At 42.1% G+C, this 23,067-nt stretch overlaps 1 protein-coding gene and 1 non-coding gene across 16 annotated transcripts in view; one reads left to right on the top strand and one right to left on the bottom strand.

Moving 5' to 3' along the window:
* The window catches only part of R3hdm2 (R3H domain containing 2), a 119,053-nt gene that overhangs the window by 13,305 nt on the left and 82,681 nt on the right, over positions 1 to 23,067 (top strand). For 11 of the 15 annotated variants that reach the window (XM_006514153.2, XM_006514162.3, XM_006514160.3 and 8 more), the window contains one exon: positions 6,490 to 6,557. The exons of the other annotated variants lie outside the window; for them this stretch is intronic. The gene's annotated coding sequence lies outside the window, so the exon portion shown is untranslated. The remainder of the gene's footprint in view (positions 1 to 6,489; positions 6,558 to 23,067) is intronic. 15 annotated transcript variants of the gene reach the window in all.
* Gm23819 lies at positions 10,648 to 10,756 on the bottom strand. The gene has a single exon (XR_003949064.1). It is a non-coding gene; the product is annotated as a U6 spliceosomal RNA (small nuclear RNA).

The following is a 23,067-nucleotide window of genomic DNA, read 5'->3' on the forward strand; positions in this document are numbered from 1 at the left end:
AGGTTTATTTGTCTATCTGGGGATATAGTTCTACAGGTACAGGGTTCTGCTTTACTCAATCTAGGCACTATAGTGATTCATCAAGTAGACTGAATTAATTAGGAATATTCTAATATTCCTGGAATTTGCTGTGTAGACCAACCAGGCTGGTCTCAGAGTCACAGAGATCAGCCTGCCTCTACTTCATAGGTGCTGGGATTAGAAGTGGGCATCAGCACAACTGGCCCACAGCACAGTATTGATTCACTTAATGATTCAGACCTTCCAAGTGTTTGTCCCAATTCACGTGTGTATCTGTGGAGTGGAAGGGTTGGTGTGAATGTGTACATAGGCAGTAGAAGTATTTTCTTTTCTTTATGAGGCCCCCCAACACACATACAGTAGAGGACTGCTGGGTCTGTGTTCATTCAGATGAAGCACCTAACCCTCAAGAGACTGGAGGCCCAGGGAGTTTAGAGGTCAGGTGGGGTGGGGGGTGGGGACGTCCACATGGAGATGGGATGGGGTGGGGAAGGTGGGTGGGGAGGGGTGGGGAATGGAATATGGAGTGTAAAAAATGAATTACAAATAAAATTAAATTAAAAATTAAAAAGATTTATTTTTTATGTATATGAGTACACTGCAGCTGTCTTCAGACACACCAGAAGAGGGCATCTAGTCCCATTAAAGATGGTTGTGAACTATCACATGGTTGCTGGAAATTGAACTTATTAGGACCTTTGGCAGAGCACTCAGTGCTCTTAACCACTGAGCCATCTCTCCAGCCCAGAAGTAGAAGTATTTTATACTTACTCTCGCTCTCTTTTTTAAAAAAGATTTATTTATTTATTTATTTTATGTATACGGGTACACTGTAGTTGTACAGATGGTTATGAGCCTTCATGTGCTTGTTAGGAATTGAATTTTTAGGACCTCTGCTCGCTCCAGTTGACCCTGCTTGCTCTGGCCCAAAGATTTACTTATAAGTACACTGTAGCTGTCTTCAGACATAGCAGAAGAGAGCGTCAGATCTCATTCCAGATGGGTTGTGAGCTACCATGTGGTTGCTGAGATTTGAACTCAGGACCTCTGGAAGAGCAGTCAGTGCTCTTACCTGCTGAGCCATCTCTCCAGCCCTATACTTACTCCTCTGCCAAGTAGAATATTAAAAAGACATGAGTGTGAGCTAGAGCACGGCTGTGGGGTGAAGAGCACGTGTTCATGAGTGTGAGCTGGAGCACGGCTGTGGGTGAAGAGCACGTGTTCTTGCAGAACCTGGATCTGATTCCCAGGGCCCACATGGAAGTTTACAGCTATCCATAACTCTAGCTCCATGGCGCCTACATTCTCTTCTGCTTTCTATAAGCACCAGGCATGCACATTCACAGACTTACACTTAAGCAGAACACCCATACATTAAGTAAACAAGCAAACAAAGAAGCAGTGCTTCTTAAAGAAAGGTGTGAATATGTTTGATGTGATGGTTTATGTCTGTAATCACGCTGCTTGAGAGGCTGAGGCAGGAGGATTACTGTGCATTCCAGGATAGCTTGGGTAACTGTTTCAAACAGTCAGAGGGGGTAAAAAAAAAAAAAAAAGAGCTGAGGGACAGAAATTGCAGCCAGATCTCCTTAGCTGTAAGTTCCATGTTTGCGGGTTTAGCCAAACACAGTTAAACTGCATTCGGAAAATAGACCAGACACAGTTCACCCCAGAGCTTGGGAGACTGAGCCAGGTGGATGGTCCTGAGTTTGCCACCCTAGTCTACATCTAGATGGGATGATGACACGCCCGCTGTCTGCAAAAAAAGCCGAACAAACAAAAAACCAAATGCTTCAGAAAAACAAGTGTACCAAATGTATACAGAATTCCCTCATTATCCTGTAATCAATACAGCATAACAACTAACTGTCTGCATAGTATTAGAAATGATTACAGTTACATAGGAAAGCCGAGTGAGGTGGTACATATCCCAGCATTTAGGAGAATGTAAAGCCAGTCTGGGTTATACAGCAAGACCTTATGTCTCTGCACCCCTCACCCTCTTTTGGTCTATAAAAAGTATAGACCAAAGAGTATGTGTAAATATTAGACTATTTATAGAAAGGTTTTGGTATTTGTAGGAGTTGGAGGTGTTGAAGTGGAGGGTGGAGTATACTGAGAAGCGACTGTGAAATTAATTTTTACTGTTTCATTATGGATACTTTCTTTTCTTTTTATAGTCTGTTGTGTTAGGAATTGATCTGAGAGTCTTCCAATTGCTATCGGGTGCTCTAATACTGAGATAGGCCCCAATGCCAATCCTCGTTTACTTTTTATTTTTTATTAAGAATTTTTTGTTTTGTTTTGTTTTTCAAGACAGGATTTTCGCTGTGTTGCCTTGACTGTCCTGTAGATAGACTGGCCTTGTTCTCACAGATCTGCCTGCCTTTGCCTCCCAAATTGTTTAGGTAGGCCTTGAACTTGCTATTTTTCCTGTTATACCCTTCCAAGTAGTTGGGATTGCAAGCCCAGCTTTGTCGAAGACATTCTAAATTCAATTTCGGTTTGTTTTTTCTTTGTTTGGTTGACTTTTTATTGAAAGTGTAAAAGGATGACAGTATTACTAGTAGGTTTTTTTAAAGACAATGTCTCATGTAGCTGAGGCTAGGTCTCATGTAGCTCAGGCTAGGTCGTCTTGAATTTTTTCTATGTATCTGAGGATGACCTTGAGCCTCTGATTGTCCTGCTTGCACCTCCCCATCCCCAGTACCGCGGTGACCGATGCCCACCGCCATGCCAGGCTTTGCCCAGTGTGGAGCAGACCCAGGCTTGTGGCAAGGAAGCACCTGGCAGCCAAGCTGCATTCCCAGCTCTATACCACGCTGTTGGAGGTGGTCTTGTTATGTAGCCCAGGCTGGCCAGCACCAGTTATCCCCCAGCTTTCAGCTGCAGTGCTTGGGTTACAGGCTAGGCCACCAGGGCTGTTCAGTTTTGGTTTCGGTGCTCATGGGACGCCTGGGGTCTTGCACTTGGTTTAGTGCTAAGCTACTTCCCCGTTAAATTTTGATTAATGTTCCTGCTTTACTTCAGTGAATGAGCCAGCAATGTTACCTATTGTTGCTTTTGTCTATGTGAAAAAGGCAAATAGAAGTGGGCCTATAATTCCAGTGCCTGGGGAGGTTGAAGTAGGAGGATGGCAGGATCAGGGCCAGGGAGGCCAATTTACATAGAGCCTGTCTCAGCATAAAATAGAAAGAGAGCTGGTGAGCTACCCCAATGTGGGTCTGCAGACATGGTTCAGCAATTAAGAACATTTATTCCTCTCTTCAGGCACCAGACACACATGGTGTACGTACATACTCACAGGCCAAACACACATATACATAAAATAAATAAATCTAAAACCAAATACAGCAGTAAAGTGTTTGTATAGTGTATACAAGGCTTTAGAATCAATCCCTAATTCCATCAAGACACAATAAGTGCAAATAACATCGTAGTGTTGATATGAAACTGGTTTGATCTCTTAGGTCTCCTGAGACCTCATCTTTCAAACTATTGTTCTAGAGAGATGTATTGTGTATTCAGAGATACTGAGGTGAGAGAGGAAAAGGCATAGTTTTATTTTATTCTTTTTTTTTTTTTTTGCTTTGTTTTTGTTTTTGTTGTTTTGAGACAGTGTTTCACTATGTAGCCTTGGCTGTCCTGGAACTCTCATTCTTTAGACCAGGCTGGCCTTGAACTCACAGAGATCTTCCTGCCTCTGCATACTGAGTGCTGGGATTAAAGGTGTGTGCCACTATGCTCTGCATAAATTCATACTTTGCAAGTTGGCTGCACATGTTAGTCAGGTGAGAGCATAAGAACACTTGCTGAGCAACATACAATCCCTTCGCTGGCCAGCGAGAAAGCACTGAGTAACTTTAAAGTGTATATAGTGGGGTGTAGCCTTCAGAGACTATAACACATGTATATTTTGCATGGACATTCTTGGCTTTCTGGTGGTGAGGAGGCCAGTGGGAAGTGCTGAGGTTGAGCACTGACTTGGTCATGTAGGCATAAAAGGCTAAGCTGCATGGAGCAGTGCCCGTGGCTGACATGGCCTTCCTGAAGCAGTGCTGACTGCAGTCATCTGTGTGTTGCAGATGCAGGCTGCAACACAGCCACTGTCTCCCCTGAGACAGCCACAGCTGTCTCCTCAGGGAATGCTGACAAGCCAAACATTAGGAATGCTCTAGACTCTTGGGCATGAAGGCACAGGACCATATAATCCAAGCACTTGGAAGGTAGAGATAGGAGGAACGTGAGTTTGAGGCTAGTCTGGTGTGTTTCTCAAAATCCACAGTAGTAAAAACAAAAACAAATAGGAAAAAGATTGTTAACTTCTAGTACCACAGATTAGTATCACCTGCTTGTAAGTTTCACACTAACAGAGTCATTTGTGTATTGTTTGTTCAACCTTGTCTTTGAGATTAATAAATATAGTTTCATATAGCAATGGTGTTTTCCTTATCATTGCTTTATAATAGTTCATTGCATACCCCTACCATATTTTTTTATTTAGTTGTTTCTAATTTGGATTATAATGAATAATATTACTAGGAATATTGTTGTACATGTTGTATAACATTCTTGTTATGTGAGACAAACTCACTTCCAATGGCTATGTAGGCCTTGGAGTATTGTTAGGTTAGTAAGTATTGCCACTTTTCCAGCCATGGTAGTATAGACCTTTAATTCCAGGCGGCAAAGACAAGCAGATCTCTGAGTTCAGGGCCAGCCTAGAACAGAGAAAGTTCTAAGTGAAGAAAACTTAAAACCCAGGCACGGTGGACCATACCTTTAATCCCAGTGCTCAGGAGACAGACATGCAGATCTCTGAGTTCAAAGTCTGTCTACAGAGCAAGATCCAGGACAGCCAAGCTTAGGCAGTGAAGGAATTGGAAAACAGAAAGCTGATGATAATGTAATAGAACAAGGGGGCCATAGGTCCAGCCCTGGCAAGCAGCAGAACTTGGCAGTTTTTGCCATGTGTTTCTGGCTTCAGACTCCAGAATAAAAGGGACTACTGGGACAATTGATCCTGGTTAGCTGGAGCTAAGAAATTAGTGGTAATTAAGAAAAGATCCGCATCATTGAGGTAAAAATCTTCTAGGAAGTGATTTCTGAGAGCACAAAGAAGCTGTGTTCCAGAGTTAGCTAAGGTTGAACCTTATAACGCAGCTGGACTTGCTAATGTATAAATATCACCCAGGTGGTACTGGCTTTGTAGGAATGAAGGGCCATGGAGAGCAGCTGAGGCTCGGCACTGTGAGAGGGCAGGGAAGGCCATTGGTGAAGGTACAGCCTCAGTTGTAAGTTGATGGCCCAGGGCTTAAGGGATCATGCAAAAGAGTTGAGGCTTGGCACCATGAAGAGAGCCTATGAGAGTCTACTGGTGAAACCTGCTTGCAGTGGAAGACCCCAGCATATCAGAGACGCCAGTACTATGGGATGATCACCAAGAACAGCGAGAGCAGTGGAGTGGATCAACCTGAGCTTAGAGAGCCACGGGGGCAAAGCTGGAGAAGTGATACCAGCCCTTTGGAGGAGCCCAGAAGATGGTGTGTGAATCCCAGACATTGAAACTAGCTGTAACATTGAAGTTGCCTTGGAGACAGACCCCAGGATGTTAAAGATGCCAGAGCCATGGGATATCTGCCAAGGAATGCTGCTAACAGAGAATGGAACCAGCCCAGGAAAAGATGTTTGTTGCTGTCAACATAGATGGAAAAGGATCTGAAGGACACTTTGGCAACAGACATGGAGATGCAGAGTTTAGAGTTTGCCCAGCTGATTTCTTGTCTTGCTGTGGGGATTACAGTTAAGTGATTAGATGGATCTCAGAAGAGACTTTGAACTTTGGACTTTTACATTGTTGAGACTGCTACAGACTGGGGGGGGGGGGGCTTTTGAAGTTGGACTAAATGTATTTTGCATTGTGCTTTGGCTATATATGGCCCCCGTAGACTCGTGTGTTTGAACAGCCTGTGGGGGCCAGGGAGTAGAATGTGATGCTTTGTATGTGCTTGGCCCAGGGAGTGGCACTATTTGGAGGTGTGGCCCTGTTGGAGTAGGTGTGTCACTGTGGGTGTGGGTTTAAGACCCTCACTCTCGCTATCTGGAAGTCAATCTTCCATTAGCAGCCTTCAGATGAAGATATAGATCTCTCAGCTCCTCCTGCATCATGCCTGCCTAGATGCTGCCCTGCTCCCACCTTGATGGTAATGGACTGAACCTGTAAGCCAGCTCCAATTAAATGTTGTCCTTTATAAGACTTGCCTTGGTCATGGTGTCTGTTCACAGCAGTAAAACCCTAAGACATACGACTTTTAGAGAAATTCAGGACTAGGATCTAGGCTGTAAGAAATGCAAGCAAAAGAAACTGGGCGGAGGTCCGAGAGGTGCTACTGTGGGTCTCTATTGTTCATGCTAGTCTCAGTGTATTAATATTTAAAGTTGGTTTTAACTTTTTTTTTTTTTTTTGAGGTTAAACTTGTTTCTTAAATGAGATGCCATACCAGCACTGGACTCATGGAGACTGAGCATTTATTCAGGTAATAATACTTAACATTTTTGAGGAAGTTTTTATGTGCCAGGCCGCAAACTAAGTGTTATATTGTCTTTCTCACCTAGTCATCTCATAGCCCTATGAGGCTGGAAATTGTACTGTATCCATTTAATAGACGAAGAATTTTAAATTCAAGCAGTATAACAAATTAGTTCAACTGAGTTTTAAAAAAAATCCTTTGCTACTTCCCAGTGAGAGACAGAGATGACTTGGGGTAGATGAAGTTATTTGTTCACACAGTAAGTACATGAACATATAGTGGTTTCCATTGAACTATTGAGCTTTCTTAACGTTTTCCACTAGTAAATGTGTCATACTTTAATTTCTTAAGAATTTTATTTTTTATGTGTACAAGTGTTTGCCTGCATGTATGCATATGTGTACCATGGATGTGCCTGGTGCCTTTGAAGGCTGAAGAAGGAATCGCTTTCCTTCTTCAGAGTTAAAGATGGCTGTGAGCCATGTGGGTGCTGGGAACCAAACCCAGGTCTTACAGAAGAGCAGTCAGTGTTCTTAAGCACTGAGCCATCTTTGCAGCATTTTAGCTGGTGTTTATAGCCACCTTCCTCTCCTACCACTCTGTGTTTATATGTATTAAGTGCAGGTTTTGCAAGCTGCCCTGTCTGTCCTCCACAGCCTAGGCGGTGTGTGAAGTTTCCATGGTTGAGGGTTGCTTCCAGAGACTTGAAACTATCCTTTGATACGAAAGATTAGAGTTTTTATGAAGTCTTCATTCATTTCCTTTTCCATTTCCACGTTATGTACATGAGTGTCTTGCCCTGTGTCTGTCTGTGCTTCACACGCATACAGTGCTTGAGTAAGGCCAGAAAACAGGGTTGGATTCCCTGGGACCGGAGTTACTGATGGTTGTGAGCCACTATGTGGGTGCTCGGAATCAAACATGGTCCTCAGAAAGAGCATCCAGCGCACTTAACCACTGAGCCACCTCTCCAGGTCCCTCCCCACCTTTTTTGAACTAATTTCCCCACGCAGCTCTTGTCTAGCCTGGATTCAATATACAGATCAGTCTGGCCTCTGACTCACACACCTGCTCTTGCTTCTGCGATTAAAGGCGGGTGCTTTGTTTCTTTTCTTCTTTTTTTCATTGATGACTCTTTTGTATGAAGTCTTAGAATCCATGAGGAATTCTCTTATTCTTTTAAATTTTTATGCATGTATTTGTGTGTGTGTAGGTACATACATGTGTGAAAGTGCATGAGTGTGGAGGTCAGAGACCAGCTTGCAGGCGTGCATAAGTTGCCTGTGGTTTCTGTGGCAGGAGCTCAGGTGGTCAGGACAGTGGGTACCGTAGACTTGGATGTGCCAGCATCCCAGCAGTCTGCTGGGTTTCCCTCTAAGGAGTTTCCTCGCTTAGGTCCCCCATGCTGTGCGTGGAAGGAACAGAGAGAGGGTCTTGCAGTGTTGGTCTAGGGTGTTGTTCCTTAGCACTACTTGGGGAAGACATGGTTCCATGTTGAGTGACTTTACTGTCCTTGTCAAAAACACATTGCCATAGATGTTTGGGTTTTTGTTTCTTTGCTTTCATTTTTTGATTCTTGTTTCTATTGGTCTTTTTTAACAAAAGCAGATCGGTTTTTTTCAAGACAGGGTTTCTCTGTGTAGCCCTGGCTGTCCTGGAACTCACTCTGTAGACCAGGCTGGTCCAAAACTCAGAAATCCGCCTGCCTCTGCCTCCCAAGTGCTGGGATTAAAGGCGTGCACCATCACCACCCAGTCAAAAACAGATATTAATATTTCAAAAATTTTTGTATATATATGTTTGTGTCTCTGTGTGGTTATGTGTACATGAGTGCAGATTCACAAAGAGGCCAGAAGAGAATGTCAAATCCCCAGGAGCTGGAGTTAGAGACATTTGTGAGCTCTCAGCTGTGAGTGCCGGGAACAGGCCTCAGGTCCTCTGCAGGAGCTGTAGATGCTCTGAATCACTGAGCCATCTCCCCAGTCATAGTCTTTGTATGTGTTATATACATACATACATATGTTAATGTATATGTGTACTTTGTGTATGTATGGGCTGTTTGAGTGTATGTGCTATGTGCTCTGTATGTGTATGTTCCTCTGGAAGAGCAGGAAATATTCTTAACCACTGGGTTATCTTTCCAGCCCCTTTCTTTGTTCTCTTGTCTGTCCTGAAAGCCAGTGTCACATTGTTTAGATTGCTGTAGCTTTGTAGTTGTGAAGTCACACAACATGAGTCTCTCTGCTTTGTCTATTAAGGACCCTTGCAGGTGCACATGAATAATTGTAAACATTGTCATTAAAGAAGGAAGATTATATAGAAATATTGGTTTAAGTTCATTTGTGGCTTATAACAATGTGCTGGGTGTGATTGTGCATGCCCATAGGCTAGCCTGAGCCACAAGTTCATTAACGTATAACAATGTATTTGAAAAGTACCAACTCAATAATAGCATTCAGAACCAGTTCAGTTTCCTCTCCTTTTTAAAAATTTTTTTAAAAATTTATTTTTAGTTTTAAATTTCTTTTCAAGACAGAGTTTCTCTGTGTAGCCCTGGGTGCCCTGGAAATCTCTCTGTAGGCCAGGCTGGCCTTGAACCCACAGTGATCCACCTTCTTCACTTCTCAGGTAATGAGGTTAAAGATGTGCACCACCACCACCTGGGTTTCTTCTCTTTGGTTTTGTACTTTTCTTATCATAGATATTATATATTTACATATCCTGTCCTTATTGAAACATGCACAACTATAGCCTTATATAGTTTGGTTTTTTATATAGGGTTGTATTGTATAACTTATGCTTGACTGCTATACTTCTCCTGCATCAGTTCCCAAGTGTTAGGATTATCTGGCTCTAGATGTTGTTGGTGTGTATGTGTGTGTGTATGTATGTATTTTTGGCAGGGTCCTAAGCACTTTGGGTATAGCTTTGTAATGACTTGGCCTCAAAGGTTTCTTGAGCATGCAATGAGATGCTTTTTCTTGCTGTTTCTAAGATTCTCTCCTTGCCTCTGACTTTGGACAGCTTGACAGTATTTATATGCGGGGACCAGTTTTTATTAGCTGGAACTTAGGAAGCTTGCTAGGTATGAGGATTTTTTTCATAAACTTTGATGTGTTTGGATATTTCATTAAATATTCTTTTTGTTACTTTTTCCCCTTCATCATTCTTAGAATTGAACCCAAGGTCTCGCACGTGACAAGACAGCGTTCTGCTGCTGAGCCTGCCCCTGTCCTCTTCTCTGTCCCTGTGGCTCTGTCAGTGTATTTGATGCTTTTCATGGCCTGCCAAGGTTACTCATTTGTCTCTGTTCTTTTTTCTTTCTTTTCTGGAGTTTGATAATCTTTAATTCACGTAGCTCAAGTCCATTGAGTTGTGTTTGTTTAGTTTTGTTTTGTGTGCTTAAATCTGCTGTTGCTTCCCCATCAATGATTTTCTTCATTTCTGTTACTGTATCAGCCCTGGTCTTTGTTGATGGTCTCACTCTGTCATGCAGGCTGGCCCAGAATGTGCTGTGTAGCCTATACCCTGCCTCCCTAGGGTTAAAGTTTGGATTATAGGGATGATGCCATGCTTGCTGCTGCTGCTGCTGCTGCTGCTGCTGCTGCTTCTTCTTCTCTAAGATTATTTATTTATTTATTTAATGTATATACGAGTACACTATAGCTGTACAGATGGTTGTGAGCCTTCATGTGGTTGTTGGAAATTTAACTTAGGACCTCTACTTGCTCTGGTCGGCCCCACTTCACTCAGTCCCTGCTCATTCCAGCCCAGAGATTTATTTATTATTATACATAAGTACACTGTAGCTGTCTTCAGACACACCAGAAGAAGAGGGCATCAGATCTCATTACGGGTGGTTGTGAGCCACCATGTGGTTGCTGGGATTTGAACTCAGGACCTTCGGAAGAGCAGTCAGTGAGTGCTCTTAACTGCTGAGCCATCTCTCCAGCCTCATCATGCCTGCTTCTTACTGTACTCTGTGTGTATGCTCTATATGTTCACCTGTGTGGGTTGTATGTGTGAAGACAGGAGGACCTTGGGTCTCCTCTTTATCACTCACCATCTTGTTCTCTTTGAGCCAGGGATTCTGACTGAACCTGGAACCTATTTCTGTACCCTTTGTGTGTCATACTTGCATAGGGGCCATGGCAGTTTTTCTCTGTATTGTTCTAATTTTAGTATATGTGCTGTGAAGTAAGCACCTATTACTGTACTTATTTTATTTTATTTTATTTTATTTTTTTTTACATTTGTGTGTGTGTGCACAGTGTGCCTGTATGGCATGGCATGTATGTGGAAAAGAGAGGGACATTGTGAAGGAAGGAGTTCTCTCCTTCCAGCATGTGGGTCTCAGGGATCAGATTCTGCTTGTCAGGTGTGGTGTCAGGTGTGGTGTCAGGTGTCAGGTGTGGTGTCAGGTGTCAGGTGTCAGGTGTGGTGGCAGTGCCTTTATCCATTGAGCATCTGCGTGGTCTGTTTCTATATTTTCTAACTCCAAAAATTCAATTGGGTTCTGATTCCTTTTTATAATTCTAACATCATTTTTATTTATTTTATTTAAAAATGTGTATAATGTTTTGCCTATACATGTAGGTCTGTGTACCACTTGCATGACTGATGCCTGTGAGGGCCAAAAGAGGGAGTTGGCTCACCTGTAATTGGAGTTACAGATAGTAGCCAACTGCCATGTGGGTGCTGGGAATTGAGCCCAGATTCTCTGGAAGAGGAGCCAGTGCTCTTAACTGCTGAGCCATCTTATTTACTGTGTTTATTATTGATTGATTGATTCATTCATTTATTTATCTTCTGTGTGTGTGTATGGGGGGGGGCGGCGGGAGGGAGCACACTGTCATAGTCTAGTTAAGTGTTACATCATCGAGTTACATCTTCATCCCTTGTATTCTTTGAGATAGGGTTTCACTATGTAACCTGGGCTGGCCAGGAACTGTCTGTATAGACCAGGCTAGTTTAACCACACACACACAGGGGTGGGGGATAAACTTGTCACATGGCCTTTTTTGAATTTATTTGAAATGCCTGGGCTTCCTTGAATTTGTGGGGTTTTTTAGTTTTATTTTTTGTTTTTATTTGTTTTTTTGGCTAGATGCCGTAATTCTACTTTAGGATAGTATTATATTATTACATTATTTTATGTGTTATGGTGGCTAGTCTTCATTATCAGCTTTTCTGAATTTAGAATCGGCTAAGAAACAGGTGCACCTTGCTGTGTCTCTTAGGTGTTTGTAGAGAGGATTAACTGACAGCAAGACCTGTGCTGAGTGTGGGTGGCGCTCACCTGTAGGCTGGGGCTGAGGAAGAAAAGGAAGATACCAGCCTGAGTGCTGGGAATTCCTTTTTATGTCCTTTTCTCTGTGAGTGAACTAAACTGTTCACCATGGCTTCCTTCCTGACTTAGACCGAATCCTTTGAGACTGTGAGCCAAAATGAACCCTTGCTGGGGCTGGGGATGTAGCTCACTTGGTAGATTGCCTACCTGTGGCATGTGTGAGGCCACCTGGGTTTGGTCTCAGCATGATATAAACAGGTATGACTGGTGCTAGCTCTTGGGAAGTAGAGACATTCAACATCATCCTTGAGAACTTGGAGAATTTGAAGTCAGTCTTGGCTACCTGAAGTTCTGTTTCAAAAACAACAAAACAAACACCCAGTTATATCATTTATGTCAGATAATTTGATCACAGTGATGTGAAGTGACTAATACAGGTACAGTAATATAAAAGAAAACCTTACAGCAGTATCCTATTCTCTCCTAGCTATTGTCCTGTTCTGATCAGACATTTGTACATACCAATTGTATAATAGGATTTAACTAATTTCCCATAAGTAGTTGATTGCCTTTTAAACATATTTAAGTACTGAACCAAAGAAAGGTTTTGTATTTGCTAACGTAAGTATCATTTCTGATATTCTTGATTCTTTTGTATAGATCTGATTTGATATTTATTTAGCCTGTACAGGTCTTGTGCTACTGAATTTTCTGTGCTTTTGTGTGTCTGGCAGGTAGTAAGTATGTATGTATTTATGTATTTTTGAGACAGGATCTCTCTGTAGCACTGGCTGCAATGCTAGGAATGGAACCTAGGGCTCTATGTGTGCCCTAGGTTCTTCCCCCAACACCTCATTATCCTGTATTTTTTCTTGTGAAATAAGTATGTATTTATAGGAAGTTGGAAAAAAAAAACAGTATCCCATGAACCTTTAGTTTCTCCCAGTGTACCATTGCATAACTATAGTTCAATATTAAAACCAGGGAATTGACATTGGTAAACTCTCCAGATCTCCAGAGTTCTTTTAGTTTTTCTTTCTGGAACCATGTGCTGTGTGTGTGTGTGTGTGTGTGTGTGTGTTGCACGCGCGTGTGTTGCATGCACAGAATTTGCAGGTGTGTATGTGCTCATGAACCTTCATACTGAGGCTAGAGGAGAATGCTGGGTGTCTTTTTCTGTTGCTCTCCACTTTATTTATTTATTTATTTATTTATTTATTTATTTATTTATTTAAGACATCTCTCATTGAACCCAAAACCCCATATTTTGGCTGGGCTGGCCAGCAGTGCTCCCAGAATCTATTTGTCTGTCTGTCACAATGCTAGATGGAGTTAGAGGCACACATGACTATATCTAACTTTCATGGATGGTAGGTATTCCAAGTCAGGTTTTCTTGCTTGCACAGCAAATATGTCTAATTACTGAACCATATTCTCAGCTCACAAACTTAGAATTTTGTAAACATTAATTCATGTAACAATGACAGTTAGCATGTGTTGAAGCTTTGGGCTTGGTCCTTAGTACCACAAAAAGAAGACAAAGCTTATTAATAATAATGGTTTTATTACCATTACATAATAACCTGAAAGCAAATTATAGGGGTAAGTGACCTACAAGACAGCAACAACAGAAATCCTTGTGAAGCAAGGCATTATCTCCTACTTTTGCAAATTTCCTTAATGACAAATAGCGTGCAAATTTTCTAAATAACAAAAGCAGCAGTCAGCACTTATTTAAGTGTTTCTAACACTGAAGCATTATACCTATTTTTACACCCCACATGATGGTTACTGTTTGTTTTACAGGAAAAGGAAACTGAGGCACTGCATGGTTAAATGACTTGCTTCACAAGAAAATGTTGGCTGTCACTTTAGTTACTTAATGTTTACAAGCAGCACAAGACCTGGGTCACCAATTGTATCCTACTAACCCTGTTTTTAAGGACATTTGCTAAAGTAATAAGGCTTAGGGTAGCTATTTGAAACTTCACTGAGAGTTTTTAAGTTGTATTTGTGTGGGAAGAGGAACACATGTGCCAGGTGCCTGTGGAGATTGGGCAACTTGCTGAAGTCGTCAGCTCTCTCCTGCCACGTGGGCCAGATACTGACCTTGGCTACAAGGCTGGTGAAAAGTGCCCTTACCAGCTGAGCCCTAAAACTGGACTTCTTTTAAAACGACCTTTGAATCTAATGAAAAGAGCTTTATGTGTCTTCTGTCATTGTCACCATTCTGAGCTTCCAGTCAGTTCCCAGTGAAGAAACCAGGCTGAGAAAGCTCCGCCCTGGAGCTGTGACTGAGGAGGTCATTTCCTTCTCCTGCCGAGTTGGAGACCTCTTCTCTTCTTACCAGGGAAATAGACCTCAAGTTTATTTCTGTTGGTGTTCAAGTTGCCTTCTATCTTAACTCTCACTCCTGAACGTAGCTTTCATGTTTGATTTGAGGGAGTGCTAGTAGACTTCAGTAATTGTACACCTTGAAGCATTTTAGACATTTATATCTATTTCTGGTACATTGGAGCTTCTTAGATTTTGTGTCTCTGTTTGTTTGTTTGAGATGGGATCTCATTATGTAACCCTAGCTGGCCTGCAGCATATATGTATCCACTAACGTCCTCTGTGTATGCACTGTGGCATACACCAAAACAAAACAAAAGCCACCGCCACCAACAAAAGCACCAAACCAGAGCTTCAGTACAGTCTGGCTAGTTGTTATCTTGGGAATCGTTGCTGCTGCTTATACATTAGAACATCAGATAGTCATTCCGTATCGCTTCTCTATTCATGACACACCTAACTACATTTACACTGTGTGTATTACATGCATGTGCCTATATGCTGACACTAGAACATCAGCTAGTCACTGCAGCCTTGCACTTTTGTAGCTAATGATTTAGTAATACTTATCTTGGCAAGACCTAATAGCAGTGGATATAGTTGTTTTATTTGTGTGTTTTGAGGCAGAATCCCATGAAGCCTGGTTTGGCTTCACATCCACTCGAGCCCAGCGTTTTGCACTCTTGGGCCTCCTGCTCTTACTTCCCAAGTGCCGGAGTTGTAAGTGTGCATGCTTGGTTTTGTTTTTCTTATTGTGCCTCACGTGATGTTCTTAAGGTTCACCTTAAGCATATTGCTGCTGACAGAATTTCTTTGTTAAGGCTCCGTGGTATTCCACTGCAGCTATGTGCTACCTTTTGCTTATTCATTTCTCCTTGATGGACACTTTGGATTGCTTCCACTTTTTAGGTATCATGAATAATAGTGCTTGCAAATGGATATACAAATACCTGTCATATCCTGTTTTAAGTTATTTTAAATATATTCCCAGAAGTGGAATTAGGGTTAGAACATGGCTTTGAATAGGAAGAATTGGATGATGATGATGATAACAATGATGATGACAGTGGTGAGGATGAGGCGGCAGCTGCTGCTGCTGTTGCTGCTATTAGACTTCCATGGAGTCCGTGAAGGAAGTCCTAAAATGGGATTCATGGACAGCTGTGTTTGGTTTTAGTTTCTTAAAATTGGCCCTACTTTGGTGTCACCTTTCTGCCTGTAAGAGAGGAGCAGAGTGATTGCAGAGCATAGGATAGCATTGCTTTATCATAGATTCGATGTGAACCAGGCATCCTGCAAACACTTTGGAAATTATTTAATCTCATTAACATGCTATGAAGGAGATTTTTGGCATGCTGCTTTATAGCTCAGTACAATGAGGCATGAGGAGTTACTTGAAATCCTAGAACTGGTATGTGATGGTGTTGGGTAGGCGTCATCCTAATGATTTAAGTTCTGAGCCGGCTGAGGCAGTGCAGTGAGTAGATGTGCTTGCTATAAAGCCTGACTACCTGAGGTAGATCCTTGGTGCTCCTGTGATGGAAGGAGAGAATTAAGTCCCACAGGTTCTCCTCTGACCCCCTTTATAACTGAACGTAATGCTATAACAGCATGCATGCAAACCTACACTGTGCCTTAAGTTTTATCACAAATATGGATATAGATGTCTCCTTCCCTCCTGCCATGGTAAATGTGCTTTCATAGTGACCTAGATGATCAAGTTGGAGTTGTGAAGAGTCTCCAGAATTGTGAGGTACAAAGGGATCCTTGAGGGACACCCACACATTTTGTTTTATCTGTACACCATCCATTATTATTATTACTATTACTGTAGTGGCTATTCCTGGTTGTCAACTTGACAATATTTGGAATGAACTACAATCCGGAATTGGAAGGCTCACCAGTGACCCTTATCTTGAGGCTTGGAGATCCTTATCTGGATCTTGGTTTGGAGATCTTGAGCCATAGTGGCTATGGATTCCAGAAGATTGAATCTCCGAGTTTAAGGAACACACCTTTAATCTGGGCTACACCTTTTCATCTGGGATTAAGGGTGTGGTGTAACACACCTTTAATCTGGGCTACACCTTCTGCTGGAGACAATATAAGGACATTGGAAGAAGGGAGTCTAGCTCTAGCTCTTGCTCCTTTGCCTGCTTGCTGTGTGAGACTGAGTAACTGCTAGATCCTTGAACTTCCATTCACAGCTGTGACTGAACAATTGTTGGGAATTGGGCTGCCAACTGTAAGTCATCAATAAATTCCTTTACTATCTAGAGAGACTATCCATAAGTTCTGTGACTCTAGAGAACCCTGACTAATACAATTACTATTATTATTATTACTATTATACTCACCATTCAGGCTGTGAAAGGTATAGCACAGTGGATATGATTTGAGCAGAGACCCACTGAGGACCCTGGGCTCCTTGGGCAGGGACTTCTGCACTTGCCATAGGAAGGGGAGTCAGCCTTTCTAGGATCTGTCCTTTGGTTCCATTGACATCTTGATCTGTGGTGATGGGCAAGTGAGAGGAGCATCTGTACTGCCTACCGGAGTGGAACAGGGCTCGTTTGCTCTGACAGAGAAGGGTACTAATGCCAGGACTCAAGTCCAGGCCTGTCTGACCACATTGTCCCTTGTCACACTGAGAGAGCTAAGGTTTGTAGAATAGAAAGCTGAGGTCTCCTCTATATGTTGGCAGGCAGGAATGGAGAACAGCTGGCCAGACATTGCCATGCCAAGTGAGCTAAACAGAACATTTTAAAAATCACAGCTTTTACCTTTAAAAATGCTGTTATTTTTTGAGCATTTCCATTTAGTACTTAAAAGAGTTTAAGAATTGAAAGTAAAGCAAAACAAAAAATTCAGTGCATCTTAGCCCAAATCCAACTGGCCTTTGTGTAGTTTAAGTGGAAAGGCACAGTTGTAAACGGATTCAGCCCAATTTCCTTCTAAAGATATGTGAGTATCGTGCTTATTGATCTGTTGGAATAATTATGTATTGGCCTGTGATTTAGGAAGTTTCTTTGGTGCCATTTATTTTGCTTAATTAAAATAAAGTAACATAAGAGAACCAGGTTATTGTTTCTTTCCTATTCTATATTATACTTTTATTGGTAGACTAGTGATCAGTAAGGGTTATCTTGGCTGAGTATGGTGGTGCATAGCTGAAATTCCATTACTTAGAGGCAGAAGGATTGGGAGTTCAGAGTCAGTCTTAGCTATAGTCTGAGTTTGACGCTAGCCCGGACTATATGAAACCCTTTTATAAAATCGAAAAATAGATAAAAAAAAAGTTATCTTAAACAGTCATATAATTTTGGCTGTTTGGGATTGGTTTCATACTTACAATGACTATGTGTACATGTGTGTATATCTAACCTCACATGCATGTTTTATATCTTTTCAAAATTACATTACTACTGTGTTATATCTTTTACATTAGTGTTATGTGTGTGTACGTGGATGGAGGTCAGAGGGCATCTTTTGGAAGTTGCTTTTCTTCTTTCCTATGTGGGTCCTAGGAATTGAGCTCGGGTCATCAGGCTTAGCAGCAAGCACCAGTACTTGCAGAGCCATCTGCCTGGTCCTGAGAAATCAAATGCAGGATGTTTTCTTTGCCATATGTAGGTTTACAAGTGCATTGCAATTCTGCTGCTTTGAGTGGCAGTTTCACCAGCCTCCATTTATTTCAAAGGGCTTGGGAACTTGTTGACATAAAACCATTTTCCTGTGACTCCCGATGCTCCCACCTCGTCTCTTGAACCTCTGGTCTATTTTTAAATCCTGCTGCTGTGTGCTGTATTGCAGCAGTTTTCCTGAATTATTTATCATTGTTTCGAACTGAATGGAGCAGTATAGTTTGATTTTATTTGTTTTCTCTTTTTTCACCACTGCTCATTAGAATCTACATGTCTGTCTTTACCACGGTTGATAGATTTGGTTCATGTTAAACCCCACTTGGCCCAATCCTGTGAAGGTCTCACGTACTGTAGGAAGAGGCCACAGCACGTGTCACACGTGAATGAGCTTGGGTTAGTACTGTGTTCTGCTGGGCCACAGAAGTAGAGACTGTTACACTTAGTTCTCTTCTGGTGATGTTTTTGCTTCTGTAGTTCTTACTTTGATAGTGTTTATTTAAGAGCAGTGGAGAGAAATCTCTATGAAATGCACAGCAGGGAGCTGAGATTCCTTTTTGTTACAGATGTGACCTGGGTGTTTGTAGACCTTGAAATTCCCTGGTGTAGAGATACGGGTTGTGGAAGATTGTTTTGTTTTGTTTGGAAGTGTTGTTTGTGGGCCTGGAAGAAAGATGGGCCTAAAAGTAAGGCCACGGCTCTGGGAGGTGTGGCTCTGAGAGGCGCTTCTGTCTGTCTCTGTCTGAGCCCATCAGAGCTGCTTTTGCACTTTGTCTTCAGTGTGGGTTTCTCCCTGGATCTCGTTTAAGGAAAGGATCATTTTCCTCTGTTTGTACATATTGCTGTTGAGTATTGTGTACTTTTTACAACAGGAACCGGTTGAGCTTTGTAAGCAGAGGGCAGGTCAGTCACTGAACTGTGTGAGACCTTCAAGCCGCTGCTTTATCAGCCTTTGGTGCCTTAAAACAACTTCTGGGACAGTGGGGAATGACCTTTTTTTTAATCTACTGAACCAGAAGAACCCTTTGGGCCTTCTGTTGTTGCTTCTGGTCAGTTGTACTGACCAAGAAACTAGGACCTTACTGCCCTTTACTCCCTGCTGTTAGGCAGCGGTGGCCCTCAGATGTGGATATCCCATACTGCTTGGCAGGACTGAGGATGGCTCTGCTGCCTGCTCACAGATGCCACATTTCTTTGGACCTGTCAGACAAGTTGAACTCACCTTGTTTTCTATTTTCTCTTGTTCCCATTCATTTTCCCTTTGCCCAGACATTTCTATGGCTTCTTAAAAACCAGTTTAGAATCACTTTTATTTTATTTTATTTTATTTTTTGAGCTGTGTAGCTTGAACTTGTGATCTGCCTTAGTCTTCCCAGTACTGCAGTTACAGGTGTATGTACCATGTGATTCAGAATTGCATCTTGTTGTTGTTGTTGTTGTTGTTGAGTGGCCCACGATTCATGCTGCCCAGCAGCTGTTAGTCTCTACATACTCCTCTCCTCTCCTCGAACTCACAGTGCTTGGCCTCATTCCCAGGTTAGAGTCAGCAGAACCAAGATCATAGTTAAACCCTCCTAGTAAAGAAGTTTCTTCAGTCAAATACTGATGTCCACAGTACAGTAAAAAGAAAAACCAAACAGTGAGGTCAAAGTAGGAAACAAAAGTTAAGGTTCTAATTTGAATAAGTATATTAATCAGACTACTTATTCTGGAGTATCATTGTAGTGGAACGAGTAGTTACCTTTCTTTCCTGGTCTAGCCAGTATTACCCATCCTGGCTTGCCCTTTCCAGAATTGAGAAATGAGAATTTGAATGGCTTCAGGCAAGACCAAAGATCATCACAAATGGTATTTACAGAAATGATACAATGTTCATTACTTTAGACATGTATTGGTCATGAAAAAAATATAGCATGTAGCCATATAAGCAAATGACTATTTTATTTTTTTTTATTTTTTTATTTTTTTGAGACAGGGTTTCTTTCTATAGCCCTGGCTATCCTGGAACTCACTCTGTAGACCAGGCTGCCTCAGCCTCAGAACCCTCCTGCTTTAGTTTCCTGAATACTGGAATTATAGAACTGTTCCATGTCTCTCACCACATTTGTCACTCAGAGTGTTAGGTTGGTCTCTTTACAAAAGCTAGGTTGCTGTGCTTTCTCTGAAGGCATTAGAGATGTGCTCTTTGGAAGTATAAATATATTTTGAAGGTCTGAGCAATTTTTTGATCTAGATACCAAAGGACTATTTGTAAGAGTTCAGTGGCCTTCTGTTAATATGGAATTCCACAGAGTGACACAGTATCAGGTCTGTAATCAGTTCCTCATTCTTTAAGTAAACAGTGTGTTCTTGTTTGTTTATTTGAGACAGGGTTTCTCTGTATAGCCCTGGCTGTCCAGGAACTCACTCTGTAGACCAGGCTGGCCTCAAGCCCACAACGATCCACCTGCCTCTGCCTCCTCAGTGCTGGGATTAAAGGCATTTAATCTGTTTAGGTGACTAACTGGTATCCTTGCTAGCAGTTTTTGTAGCCAGTTGATTCTTGTTCACTTTACTACTGGTCAGTTTGTGAGTATAAAGTGGTTAGTCTGAATAAACCATGATACACACTAGAGATTGCACTGGCATTTGATAGCAACATGGTGTGAGAACACAAGTTGGAATGATTTCCCCCTTTTCTAATCTGTGTGTTGCTATGTATGAGCATGATGTAGATGTATGTGCAGATGCATGAACACAATGCAGTGTCCATGTGCAGTTCATGGGATGACTGGAAGGGTCTGACCTCTCTTTTATAAGGAGTCTCGCTTGCTGCTCTGTATGCTGGTCTAGCGGGCCTGTGACCTTCCAGGCAGTCTCCTGTCACTCCCCTTTCATCAGAGGGTCACCATGGTTACACATGTGCTGCCTGACTCACACCTGCATGACAAGTCCTTCACTGTCTCCCCAGCCTCAGAGCTGGACTATGTCCATGTGGCATTTCACCTGGACGAGCTTCAGTAATATCTGTAACCATAGGATTTTAAAGTCTAAGTGCCATCTCATTATGATTTTATAAAGAATTGGTTCTGAGTCATGTGATAATAAGTTCATGTTCAGTTTTCCCCAATTGTGAGCTGTCTTTTCTTTTTTTTTTTTTTTTTTTTTTTTTTTTTTTTTTTAAAGATTTATTTATTTATTATATGTAAGTACACTGTAGCTGTCCTCAGACACTCCAGAAGAGGGCATCAGATCTCATTACGGGTGGTTGTGAGCCACCATGTGGTTGCTGGGATTTGAACTTCGGACCTTCGGAAGAGCAGTCGGGTGCTCTTACCCACTGAGCCATCTCACCAGCCCGAGCTGTCTTTTCTTACTGTTGTGTTCATATGATTTCAAAGATAGTGTCTTAGTTAGGGTTTCTGTTGTGAGAAGACATCGCAAGGCAACTCCTCTAAAGGAAAACATTTCACGGGTGCTGGCTTACAGTCCAGGGTTTATCCATTATCATCATGTTGGGAGTGTGATGGCACACAGGTGGTCATGGTGCAGAAGGAGGAGCTGAGAGTTCCACATCTGGATCCATAGACAGCAGGAAGAGAGTGAATCACACTGGGCCTGTCTTGAGCATCTGAGACCTCTGATCGCACACCCAGTGACAGTTCCTCCAGTCAGGCCTCATGCGCTCCAACAAGGCTGCTCCTCCTGAGAGTGTCATTCCCTATAGGTATATTTTTTATTTAATAGTTTTTATTATAGGAGAGTAGAGTTTTCTTCTTTCTCTCTGTGAGAGCAGGGCAGGGCGTGGAGGTCGTGCTGTGAGTTGAACCACAGAGTAGCATCCTCAGTCCTTTACTTGTGAGTTTGAGATAGGCTCTTGCTAATTTCCTAGACCTTGAACTCACCATGGAACTGTTGGTAGGTGTTGAACCTTTGATACTTTTTGCCTCAGCCTTCTGAGTAGCTGGGATTACCAACAGATTTAGGAAGACTAGAATTCCAGTGTTAAAAAAACAAAAACAAAAACAGTTGGGCATAGTGGTGCTCACCGCTAATCTCAGCACTGGAAAGGATATGTCTGAAGCCAGCCTCAATTTCATAGTGAGACTTTGTCTCAGAAACAAAAACAAAAGAAAACAAAACCCATCAAACAACAATAACAAATGCTGTTTGAAGTGCCCATAATTGCCTATAATTCAGCACTCTCTAGGTGAAAGCAGGATTGCCAGTTTAAAAACAGCTTGAGTGAGCTACATACTAAATTGTAGGCCAGCCTGGATGATAGAGTGTGATTCTATCAAAATAAAGACCCCAAAGAGTTTAAAATATTGCATGGGGCAGGGATGGTGATGCACACCTTTAATCCCAGCATCTGGGAGGCAGAGACAGATGAATCTCTGTGAGTTTGAGGCTAGCCTGGTCTATGTAGAGAGTTCTGGGCTAGACAAGGCCTGGCTCAATCAAAATAAAGAAATAAAACAAAATTTTGTTCAGACTAAATAAAATGTTCGCAAATGATAAATCCAGCTTGTTTTTCACATTTATTTTGTGTGTATATTACATGGGCCTTGCACATGCCGTGGCACTTGTGTGAGGTTGGAGGACAGCCTGTGGAATGTCACTTGGGCTTGGCTGCAGACCTTTACCTGCTGAGCCATCTTGCCAGCACCATAACTTGCTTTGAAATCTTGTAATCTTGCAGGTCTTTATATTCCATATGGGTTTAACAAATTATTCTTTTTTTTTTTTTACAATTTATTTTTACTATTTTATTGTATGAGTGTTTTGTCTATGTGTACATACATATTTGCTTCCTGAGGAGGTGGTAAGCCTCTATGTGGATGCTGGGAATGAAACCTGGGTCTTTTCCAACAACAACAAATGCCCCTAACCACTGAGCCAACTCTCCAGGCCCAAAAATGGTTCTTAAAGAAAGGCACATCATTCAAATATACTGCAGTAGTTCTGTCTTCATAAGGAAGTACTTTGAAAGGAGTGCTCAGACTTGCTGTCTCTGGCCCCTTCCCTTCAGTTGTCACTGTTCGCCTTTGTAAAGCCCTGGTAGTTTCTCTTAGTGTACCCTTGGGGGAGTCAGCCCCCCAAACCCAGATGTGCTTCAGTCCTACAATGTCTAATAGAATGTAAGTGCTCTGGAAGCCTCACATTGTTTAGGAACTGAGGACAAGAACAGCCTCCCTATGTGCAGAGCTCTAGTGTTTTGTTTGGAGACAGGGTTTCACTGTAGCCCAGGCTTTCCCAGAACACATTGGGT

Source organism: Mus musculus, chromosome 10 (genome assembly GCF_000001635.26).
Source record: "Mus musculus strain C57BL/6J chromosome 10, GRCm38.p6 C57BL/6J".
Classification (NCBI taxonomy): domain Eukaryota; kingdom Metazoa; phylum Chordata; class Mammalia; order Rodentia; family Muridae; genus Mus; species Mus musculus.